Source organism: Dromaius novaehollandiae, chromosome 4 (genome assembly GCF_036370855.1).
Source record: "Dromaius novaehollandiae isolate bDroNov1 chromosome 4, bDroNov1.hap1, whole genome shotgun sequence".
Classification (NCBI taxonomy): Eukaryota; Metazoa; Chordata; class Aves; order Casuariiformes; family Dromaiidae; genus Dromaius; species Dromaius novaehollandiae.
In genome coordinates, this window is record NC_088101.1 from 72,405,911 (window position 1) to 72,418,316 (window position 12,406).

Sequence of the window (12,406 nt, forward strand, 5' to 3'; positions counted from 1 at the left end):
AATGTAGATATACAGATATACATGTAACAGCCAACAGAAAGAACAGCAAATAGAGCCACAGAGAACAGAAATGATGAATTTATGGTAAATATATGCATACAGCCTGTAGGCTAATACCAAAAAAGGCAGGATTAAGATTCATGTCTGCTGATTGCCAAGGCCAGGATAAAACTTACTTGTGGATGCAGGCAGGTTGATTCCTCTTTCCACACAGTGCTGGGCACACACAGTTCAGTTCTCCTCCAGAAGCTGTACAAGAACATCGCATGTTGTCTTTCGGTTCATACAGTTAAAATCCTACAGCCAAGTTTCAGCAGCCTTTGGCTGGCTCTGAATTTACCAGCATCTCTAAGGCCTGAGAAGCAAGTTCTACTTGGGGCCTCCAAGAAATGTAGGGTATTTAAATGGGTAGATGAAGGATGGCCTATGACAAGGCATTCCATCTCGGGCCATTCCAGGTTTCTTTTAAATTCTCTCAAATCTCTGCAGGATTTATGAGCTTAGTCATAGAGCTATCTGCATGATGTAGGGTAGCTGAGGGAGAAGAAATGCACCAACAAAAATGTGTACATTCATTTACAAATTCTTGCTTACAAGTTACTCCAAAAGTTACTAGAATAGTTACTCTATTGCAAAACAGAAATTTAACCAATGTTATGCCTGGTTTTGCAAACATGTAAGATAAAATTATTGGACTTCTGATGTACAATAAACAACAAAATGTGGGCTGAAAAAACATTCTGAGCATATAAAAATCATTTTCCTGGAACTGTCTTCTGTAATCTCAGTTTAGCTAACGAATATATCTTAGTAAAGAGAGTTAGGACCTTCATGACCTCTTAGAGAACTAAAGTACTTGTTCAACCTAATCCAGCCCTAATCCAGCCCTTTTAGTAGGTATAGTGCTGCCACTGAGCTCTTAAACTCTGATAACCTCCACGTCCTGACAGCCTTTTGCCTAACAGCTATAGGGGTTTCATACTTGGTTAGCCAAGAGATCGAGTGAACTTGAAGATCTTTTTGCTTTACAGTTATTACCAAAGTTTGCCTTTGAGGAAAACTGGGAAGAAGTGGGAGACTCTCCTTTATTTCTTCCCTTTCCTTGATTGTTTGGAAGCTGGATGGTATTTCAGCAAGCCTCTTCTGCCTGATTCAGTTCCATTTCAGAGCTGTCAGTCTGCTGGGATCTTTAGACTGTGCAGTCTCCTCCTCTCCAGAGATGTCTGCCCCCCCCCAAAATAGGACTGCCATAAGCCTAGGCAGAAAAAGAAGAGCTTCATGAAATGTCTGGCAAATTCAGTTAGTTGTGGTAGCTGTGGCTATCTGGAAATCCTGGACAAGTGCAAATTTCTGGTACATGGATTGACTACAGTGCCTGCAGAAAAAGCTCAACACTTTTTAGCTTTACTGCTTATGTGCACTATCTTCACTGCATTGGACATTCTGCATAAGTGCTACACATACCTGGATTATGGTATTACTGTCCACATCGCATCCATGTAAAATCATTTGTAAAACCTCTCTCATTTGCAATAATCACCATGTACAGGCTACATAACACACATATTGTCCAGGAGAAAACGAGAAGCCCAGCTTCTAAGGAGCTGAGACCCTTAGAAAATATCAGCTATGAAACAATCAGGTAGGTAGGAAATTGGCTCTAGCACTTAAGGAAAGAAGCAAAATAGCTTTAAGAGGACATTTTCTCTTCTGGGGATGCAAACAATACAGAGCTCTGCAGGTCTGCACCTGGACTGGACCCACTATCAGTTAATCTCTTTGATCCTTTGTCTGGCAGATGCTGTATGAAATAAATAGCATTGTACAATCTACCTACAGCATGTGCCATCTTGGGTTCAACAGAGCAGTTATGATTTACTGTGTCTGGTCAGTGAATGGTACGCTGAACGAAGGCGAGTTTCTGCAGTCACACAAGAAGCAGGATAGACAGGAACCTGGTGAGGCAGATCATTCTCAACAATAGTCTCTAAAGCAGAATGAAGTGGCAGAAACAGTACATTATGGATATTATCATCATTATCTCTTGCTACCTCTAATAGGTTTTTATATCATTTTGCTCATTTTTATAGCTTGCTGGCTCAGAACAGACATTCTTGTAATTCACTGGAAGAAATGCTTGATTTCAGCTCCCCTTATTCTAACCATCCATAGAATGGATGAAATAGGGATGTGACTGTTGAGGTAGAACAACCCTTTCTTGCATGATTAAAACTAAGAGATTTCTAAAGCAGGGTATTTTTTATATACAAAGGGATAAAGGAAGCTTCCTTTTATATTTCTTTTGGGCTAGATTTTTTTCATTTCTTTATGCTGATGAAAAGACAGAAAGGTGCAAACTGGGCAAAGCCTGGTCCTCACGAAGCTGCAAGGGATTCAGCAGCGAAAAAAATCTCAAAAGACTATGTAAAATGGTTACACAAAACCCTGAACTAATATCTATAGGATTTTCCCAGAAGAGAATTGATAGTCTGCCTCTTTTAAACTGCCTCAAGGCATGGAACAGAATGATACCTCATTATGGAAATATTATAAATTGTTCTATCTTCTTTTCATCATCAGAAAATGAAACCTTTTCTGTATGAAGGCTAACAACGGGTTAGCAAACTGTGTTGTGATAGAAACTTCATTGTAAATACAGAGTAATTTAGCTATCAGAAGAATCACCATTATACTGGGGGGTGTGCCAAGAGTCCGCACAGGGGCAATTCTAGGGAGTAGGTAATGCATACTATTTTCTAAGTTTTCCCTCAGTAGTTTATTGTTCTTCTCACATGTTTTCTGATATATGCAATGCACTGGGCTTCAGTTTGCTCTGCAGGGACACACACCTCTAGAAAGGGACACGGGGTGGGGGGAATGCAGGAGGGCCCTAGTTTGGGGAGGCAGAGCAAATGAGGAGCCAAGAGGAATCATAAAGCATGGGTGGGAGAGGCAGAACTTGGGGAAATAGAAGTGGAAGCGAGACTGGGAGGAACATGATGTTAGAGAGGGACATGAGCACGAGGTCCTATATGAAGAAAAATGAGAGAGAACAGGGAGGCAATCTAGAAACATGGATCTGTGTAAACATGGGAATATGGTTGGGAAATGTGAGTGTGCACTAAGAGTCTGAGGAGGGTAAGAGATCTGAGATTAAAGTGAAGGAGGCTGCCATGGGTAGAAGAGAGAGAGGGATTACAGACTCCAGCGACACACTGAGATGTTAACAGACACCAGTAGCGTGGGGATAAATTACTTGCAAAGTAAAATAAAATCTAGCTACCAAACATCATTACTGAAAGAGGCAATTCCAGGTGTCACACTAACTGCTGTTTCACACTGGTAAGTCCTTATTAGCCTGCCCACACCTTTGCCTTGTGCATCCTCCCATACTGTTATTTTTGAGTATACTATTGGCCCTGTTCTTACTACATTCAATAAGCATTTTTCAAAATGGTGGATATTTTGTCTGTCATGGGAAGGAAACAAGATCTTTGATTAGTACTTTGGGGAATGCAGGTGAGTTCTCTGTCTGATTTGCTCTGTACCTGAGCACGGCTGTGAAAAGCACAGAAGCTCCCTTCATCTTTTCTAGACCATTCATTATTCTCTTAACGTCCTTTCTTAGTTGTCTCCTTTCTAAGGTAAGTACAGTCAATTCCTCACAATCTCTCTTCTTAAGAGAGATTTTTCTTATGCTGCTTATTATTCACATTGTCCTTTGCTATCTCCCTCCGGTCCTGCTGCAAGTAGGGCTGGGATAGTACTGCACAAACAGTTTTAGGTGAGCTCCAAGCAGAAGTGTCCTAGCTGAGGGAGTCACACACCATTTGCTCTCTCACTCCATCCCCTGAAATACTGTGCACACATACTGTATATGTGTTCAGTGTTATGTTTTGGTAGGACTTTATACATCATGTCTAAATGTTGTTATGTTACTTAGAGAAGACAAGAAGAAAGACTTGTACTACTTGAGGTAGAAGATAGTAGGCTTGGGATATCCTCACTTCCTGTGGGTGTTCAGCCTAATCTTAGACAGCTTGTCAAGAAACTCTATATTGAACACAGTCGAACTTAACCTTTATCTGTGGAAAGTTCTGTAATGCCTAAAGAGAAGTAGAATGCTTGAGCATAGTCTTTATCACAAAGCTTTAGGTAACATTATATGTAAGCTGAATCCCAGCCATTGGAAGCCTGGAGCATGAGGTCTGAAGCCTTGAATTTTATTTGGAGCTCTATAGGTTCGTTTGGGGAAGAGAAAAAATACAGACTGTGTGGGCTTATGGCAGATGATGTTGCTGTGGCAGGACACTGCTCCTTTCTATGCTTGCTGGAACTTCTGGAGTGCCAAGCCATTCTGCACAGGTTTATTGGATTGCCCCTGTCTACATGAAAATGGAGAAAAGTATGAGTCATGGGGAGCTGGCCAATGATTTTGAGGATGAGTTATGGTCCCCCAGATAACTGGAGATGGCAGAAAGCATTATTTACCGCTATTTTGCTATGCTAGAGCTCATTAGAGCTGTTCAACATCTACATATGGCTGGCACATTTACAGCCACTGAGGCTGGTTAGACACCTGTCTATTGTCTAACCAGCCTCAGTGGCTGTAAATATTGTTAAATAGGATGGAAAAGAGAATTGATCCTTCAGGGACTCTCCAAGTGAACAAGTGTCATGGGGCCCGCTGCTAGGTCTCAGATTTAGTCCTCAGGGCTTTTGCTGTTAAATAGTGTATACAATGCATGCTCACACTCTGCTGTTTTTTTAAAGAGAACCCAAATTTTTACAGTTTGTTATCCCTTCTTGGCAATTGGTGTCAGATATAATGCTTCCTATGTATTTCTCAGAGATAATTTGTTATATAGTGCTGCATTTATTCTGGATTGAGTGCATGTAAATGAAATTTTCAGCATCAGGGAAGTAGCAGACACAATATACCAGTCAAATATTGCTTTCCTTTCTGAGTTCTGGAAAAAAGTTGTATTTTATGAACATATATTGCTATGATTATTATTTCAGCATCTCTTATTTCATTTGAGAACTGCAACCTTATGTAACAGTCTGTATTTAAGATCCAAATTTGCTTCTTTTTACTTTTTTTCTGCATACATCCATGTTTTGCAAAAAGACAGAGTGAAGAACTTTATCTTTCTCCTTCAAGTTCTGCCTACCAAAGTGGATGTTGAAGATTAGATTTTACCTGTTGAGACTGTTATTAACAATACTTTAAGGCCATCCACCACCAGCAATTTGCTCATAAATACCACAAAAGCAGTAGAAGCATATTTTTAGAATGGTAGCTTCTTACACCACTGGTTATCTCATCTAAAACGAGGACTACATTTTGATGAAATGGATGTACATGTAATTGCTAGACAACACCTATATACATACACAAAGCAATGGACCTGTACCCATCAATCTCTTCCAGATAGCAGCAAATGCATCAGCCTATGTGCATTTCTTTAGAACTACAGCTAGAATATTTTTTCATAAATGAAAATATTCATGAATCCTTTTCCTAAATGAATCAGCTATAATTTTCAGCTTCAATAGTGGTACAGCGTGATAAATACAATATGTTGCCAATTCAATTTCTTGATCGGAGTTGATTGTCTTGGACAAAGCTGTGAGTAGTAAGAAAAAATGCATTTCTATTTCGTAGTAACGCCATGGTATCTTAATGACAGTGAGAGCTGTTGTTAAGAATCTTGCTTATAAAAATGACTTCATACAGTTCCATCCTAGGATATGTTTTTCAACTTATAATTATCTAATCATGCATTCATTCAACATGAACTTTGTCTTCACACAGAAAGATACAACATTATATGGTTTAAAATAAAATGTGGAACTGCAACCATGTATTTTAGTTTTGCTTGCAATACTAGAATATTCACAGTAATGCTAGCTTTTGAGAGGAAATACAAATTAAAAATGTGTGTTATGAAATGCATTTTATATGAATAAATGTCAAAATGGCACACAGTTTCCCTTGACTAAGCTAAAGAACTCATATAATATATTAGCATGAAACTATATATACTACAATGGGGAAAATATTAGCAGAGTATCAAATTCAGATTATTATTACCTGCTATCCTATAGAGACTCTCTAAAAATGAAGGTTTCCAATTTCTTGGTTTTCTACTTCAAACAACCATCCATCCTGTTTACCTTTAGAAATCATATAGTTTAAGAAAGGTATACTGGGGTGGCTGATATAGCCCACGCATGCCTATGGGTAGCTAGTAATGCGGAGTTGTTAAATCAAGACAGCAGATCTTAGGAGCTACACTGCGCATTACAACCTCTGCATCACACAGCCCGGTGCCGTGACTGCAGGGATACTGCAGGGTGAGAGCATACCAAAGGTACAGCCGTGTTCACAAGCCTTTCACAGTATTTTGCTAATAAAAATTACAGGTAGATGGAAAGGAAGAAGAAAATATGTATTATCCTGAGCCATGTTAACAAAATTTCCTACAACAGTGTATTTTTTCAGGGATAAGCAGAATCTGAAATCTGCTGTGCTTTTTAGAAATAAGAATAATGATGTAAAGCATCTGAAGACATGCAGCAGGTATCTAACTTGAGAGTCCTCTTCCCTACCTGTGTCTGGGAAAGCCAAAACGAAGTGCTCACAGTAGAAGCCCCGTTTTGGAAGCTTTCTTCCACTGAAGGGAAATATGACTTAACAATGTCTCATGGACATGAAATGCTTATATGAGATGTGAAGAACATAGAGAAAATAGTCGGATCAGAAAGGAAAGCATACTGAGTTTAGACGTTCCCTGCAAGACCCAGAATCCTGTTAAATTTATTAGGTAAGAGCACAAACAGTTAAATAATAGCACTTACTGAAGCCTCCGGTGCTCAAGCCTGTGCTTGCTCAAGGGTAATATGGGAGAAACTGTCTAGCCAACGGCCTTATGCCTTCCTCCCGAACTACTTACTGAAATGTTTTTCCCCACTGATAAAAGCAGTTAGGCGTGATTTTCTGTGCACCTGCTTTGGAGACTTGCACACTCTGTAACCGGTTCAGCTGCACGTAGGGAAAGCTATGAGAAACTTGTGTTTCACTGTTTAAATTTTTAAAGCGTTCATCAGAATAGATGAGATTAGATCCCATCCTAAGAAAGGATGAGCCCAAACAATTGTTGCTAAAAGATATTTGTGTTTAGGAAGGAATAGACATTTTCCTTTCAAAGAGGAAACAACAGAGACAGAAACTGCTTTCTGCTGGAAAGAATGCACCACATATGCAAAGCTGGAAGATGCCTAGGGGAAAAGACAAAGTTGATATCAGTGTGAGTGGCATCTTGGGGAAAACCCCAGCTGACAGAAGGAGGCTGCATAGAGGCACGAGTGCTGGGAACTACTAGACGACTGACTGGCACATATGTGGTTTCTGGTGATTAAAATAAGCCATTTAAAAACAGACCTGCTTGAAAAGCAAAAAAGTAAATGACATTATACTGGATAGAACAGCTACCAGATGGTCCGGTTACCAGCAGCTACTAGATTTTGTTTTGTTTTGTTTTTTTTTAAATACACACATGCACTCACACGAGCAAACGCTCATGGGCCAAACTGGACTGTAAAAGCCATCTGGCACTGCCTGTGTAAGTTTACTACGCAGCAAAACTCCATTCTCTCTAACATTATTTGTGGTTAATTCTAGTTTTAGTCAGGCAACTAGGGTGCAATCTGGAGCAGGAGATTCAGGGGGAGAGGAAGCAAAGCCGAGAGCCGCAGAATGGATTTTCAGCTGTGAAGAGAAAGCTTCCAAAAGGAAAATAAACTTTACTTTTTCTATTCTTACCATGATAATGAGATGGTAAAAAGCAAATTCTCCTCATTCTGTGCTACAAATAAGGCTGGTAAAAGCCCCATCTCTTTATAAAAGCAGAGCTCCACAATCCTCTTCCAAGTAGGATTTTCTTTTATACAGCCACCCACTATTTTCTTCTGCCTCCTTTAATTCCTGTCCATTAGGACATCACTGCCTTTAATGAGTTTCTATTCTCTAGTCACTCATCTACACCCAGTTCAGTTCCACTTCCCTGCCCTGACACATTAACAGGGTTGTGATTATCTCCAGGTATGTCCTAAAAATGAAGTAGACCATATCTGCCACCATGCAAAAAATGGGCCATCTCATGCGTCATCACAAAACATCTATAAAACACCCCTGTATTACATAGCCTATTAACATCTCTTGTATATATTTTTCTTAATTTTTCAGGTTTAATGATGTGTATTTCTAAAGGAGCTCATCGTTGTAGTAACTAGGCATTATTTTCATAAAACAATCAAAGCATTAAAAAAATGTTGAAAGCCTGCATACTGTGGTACTAAAGACAAGGTCCCTGCCTAGGGTCTAATCCGGCAAGTGACTCAGTACGGTCAGAATTTAATTTAGTTTCATTAAAAACTCTCTTTGGCTGCAATGGAAAATTGTTTTCGAGACTTAAAGAAGAAAAAAAAAACAAAAGAGAACACCAAATTTCAGACCTAAAAATGTACATCAGCATGTCAGGAAGGAGTTTTCTAGCATACTCAAAGTTACACCTGCATCATATGTTAGGTACCTATCTCCTCCCAGCTGAGACCTGTACCTGAGGATGCAATAACTGCTTCAGCAAGGTTGCTGGACCAAAGCCCAGGGTCCAAACCAAGGCTTAACAATCTGTGCAAAGACAGCCTAAAGTAAGTACTTGGCCCATGTTTACCATGGAGTCCCTGCAGTTCTCTGCCTAGGCTTTGAATTGAGTGAACGCAAACCAGCTCTGATCCAAAAAGCATCTCGACCAAGCTTAAAGCAGTGCGATCAATGCCGAAGCTACCAACATTGCCCTACAGCCCACTTGTGAGGGCAGAGGGGCTTGGATTTATTGAATTCGCCTATGTAGACTTACCCTTGCTGTACGTCACCAAGAAAATCCAAGGCAAGTAAATTATGGCTGAGAACATTCACACGGGGATTGAATGCGGTTCAGCTTGTTTTCAATATTCTTACACAGCAATTTAGAACTCTGAATTAGGAGGCTATAAAACTTATGAACCTTCAGTACAACACGAAGAAAGCTTGCGAAGGATGTAGTGGAAGCTGCAAGTTCCCCTTTGCCAGGCTGCTAACACTTTGTAACCAATTCAACCCAAAATGTTCCTGGGAGAGGAACACTTCAGGGAAAGCTTTTTAAAGGGCCAGTTACCACTATATAACTCATTCTACAATGAATTCAGGTTACAAATGAAAACCAAAAGTGGTCTGGTCACAAAAGGTGACACTTTTAATGTTTCTTAGCCATTGCCCACATAGTCACTTAGGATAAGTAAACTAAATGAACTAATGGGAAATCTAGGATGGTTCACTGGGATTTTCGTAATCCCTTTTCCTCTCTCCCCATGTTAAATGCATTGTTTCCTGCTTGCAAACCTGTGGTAAGAAGGCTGATCAACAGAGCCTCAGCCCAAGTCTCTCCAGAGGCCAGAGACAATGGCTCAGACCCATCTCTGACTATGGTTTTATGTTTTAGATTAATTTTTAAAGGTAGAAATTTCAGTATTTTGATGATTGTGACCTGAATGATTATAATCAGGCTAGCAGAGTTTCCTTTCACTGTAGTGGAAACACTAAATTTCTATTATGATAACTCTGGGGAATTCACAGCAAAAGATCCATTCCCCAAAGACCTGTGTATCATTCCACCAAATTTCAGAGCACACCTCCGAATTCTACAGGAGAATCCTAAACCCATAAAACCTTCACACTTACTTACGATGCCCTAAATGGAATTTCACTGATGGAAGATAGCTCTTTAAAACTTCTTGTTATAGGAGTAGAGGTTGGCAGATGTATTTTTTTCCCTTAATTCCTAAGAATTTGTATACAAAAATGTTTGTGAGTCAGACTAGAATTTTTCAACCCTTTCCCAATCACACTGCAAACAAAGAATAGGATGGAGGTATCACTTCTTTAAATTGAAATAATTATTATACTTAAAACAGCAGAGCTAAAAACACACATTACATCATATTTAATGTATTTTAATGATTTCTGGTTCACTGGGCTCAAACAGATGGAAAATGCAAATCTGCTGATGGTTCTGTTGCATATTGCTGGCCATAAGAATAAATAGACATGCCTTGGATTTGCAAGTTTTGGACTGCACTGAGCACTGGCGTGTCTCGCTAGACACACATCATCACATCATCAGCAAGCCCTATCAAAGAGATGAGATCTGTGAGGCTTGTCCCGACAAGGACGTAATCAGATGCACTGTAGCACTGCATGTTCCTGTTCTTGTGTTCCTGGAATTCGAGGTTACTGGATATGTCACCTCCTACTTATAAGCAAGTGTTCCCATTAAAAGATAATATATACATCCACTGCTACTCCCACCCTCCTGCAAACACCTATCTTTTCTGCTTGCAGTTACACAGGATTTTTTGGAGGGGGAGGAAGGGGTTAAAAGAAAAACAACCTAATCACCACTCACACATTTGTCACCTTCCCCAAAATAGCTGTAGAATTTGAGCATAGTATGCCATTCGCCTCCCTGACAGGTTAATCCGTTTATTATTCATCCATTTAATGAAAATACTGTGTCCCCATGCTAAGTACAAAACAAAACCTCCAACAACACAGGTACTCTTTAAATCATATTCATCATCTAGCACAATTTGATTTGTCTTTTAATTCAGCTTTATTTTCTGAAATATAAGTTAGAAGTAGAAAATCTTTTTTTTTTTTTCAGATTTCATATTGTTGCCTCTGGCCACATTTATGGAATGTTTTCTGGGTTTTGCAAAATTATTAACATTTCATTACCTGCTTCTGCAACAGCCATGTATCTACTGTGAAAAGGTCACCCAAAAGTTAATGAACCTGAGGCTTAGCCAAACTGTTCCTCTCCTGTGGGACAAGAATTTTCATGAAGCTCCGCAAGGTTCATCTTGCAAAGTTTCCTGAACAGGCTCCAGAAAGAGAACAGGTAGCAAGTCTCTGAGCAAATCTGTCCCCTTTTCACAGACCTCTGACTCTAGGGAGCTTTCTGCAAAAGCCTTGAGTTTTCAAATGATAGTGTTTCTAAACGAAATGATACCTACAGCAGTATTTTGAACCAGTCACCGACACCCTATTACCACGTAGTTATAGAGAGCAATCGCATTCCCTTGCACTATTCAATTCTTCCGGAAGATTCCCTACTGCCACTGGAAACACCTCTTTTGATGCGTCACAGATTTCACTTTTTTTTCACAGATTCATTCACAGATTAGAAGCCAGGATACCCAAGCAGCATGCCTAGATCTTTCTCCTCCTCGGGCATTTTGAAACGATATACCTTAGGTATGGAAGAACTGCATACTACTGTGACATTGCTTTTTGGACTAATGAATTTCATCCTATTCCTCTTCCTTCAGTCCTCACTTCCATGTGACATCCTAGTCCTTTTGTATTAACAGTGCCTCCTCACTCTGGGCAGACAGCATGTTCCCTTGGGTTGGGAAGAAAGCATTAATGAAAGCGTGAAACAGGATAAGTCCCATGACTAATATTTGATTCTCTCTTCTGATACTTCCTTTACCAGTACTGATGACTGTTGCTATGTTTTCTGTCTTAAAAGTTCCTTCAGGAAGCCAATATTTTTCCCTTTGGTACCACAGCAAACATTTACTCTTATCAAGGAATGGCATCAGAGTAGTCCACCAGAATCTATTCCTCTTTTATTATTTTGCCTTTCTTAGGTCCAAGTATGAGAGAAAAATCCGTGACCATTTAGTGCACATTTAGTTCAAACTCACGTGAAACACCTTTGCAGAACCTGACATTGCCTCAGAAAAAAACTCTGCAGTTAGATTTTGAATGTGATCTACTACCAAGACAATATAACTGCATGAACAAATTGCTGGAAAAGGATGATTTTATTTATTTTTTGAAGGAAATGTTCTTGCACCAAAGAGTAGATTCAAAAGGAAATTAAAAAGAAACATGTAAAAGACAAGAGCTGTTGTTTTGGGGTTGTTCTGTTTTGCATTACAGGCAAATCACTCCAACTAGGAAAGGGATGTTTTGTCTTTTACTCTTAGAGGAAGTGATTACAGCATTAAATGTCTGTAGGCGAACCAGAAATAGAGCAAGATTTGAGTTTAAGGGATATTAATTCAACTGAATGCCAAATCTGCTAGACTGGTGTCTGGATTTCATTTACTGATAACCAGAGTTGCTAGTTCGAGTGAACTGTGATTTCCACCTACATCTGACACCCAGTTCAAGCAATGCCATTCCCAAAGAAAGAGACTATGTTGTCTAATGCTCTCAGCTCGTAATTAAGAGCTGGTTTCTCCCAAGTAAAAGCAGTATGGAATGTAATAAAAGTCATTTTCTAACAAAAAA

At 39.5% G+C, this 12,406-nt stretch overlaps 1 long non-coding RNA gene across 5 annotated transcripts in view; it reads right to left on the reverse strand.

The window, feature by feature from the left end:
• Nucleotides 1-12,406, reverse strand: part of LOC112996502 (uncharacterized) — a 30,020-nt gene that overhangs the window by 15,185 nt on the left and 2,429 nt on the right. For 2 of the 5 annotated variants that reach the window (XR_003262460.2, XR_010389123.1), the window contains exon 1: nucleotides 177-4,538. This is a non-coding gene — a long non-coding RNA (uncharacterized LOC112996502). Of the gene's footprint in view, nucleotides 1-176; nucleotides 4,539-6,864; nucleotides 6,889-12,406 lie in introns of those variants that run through there. The other 3 variants (XR_010389124.1, XR_010389125.1, XR_010389126.1) reach the window with 3 other exon arrangements.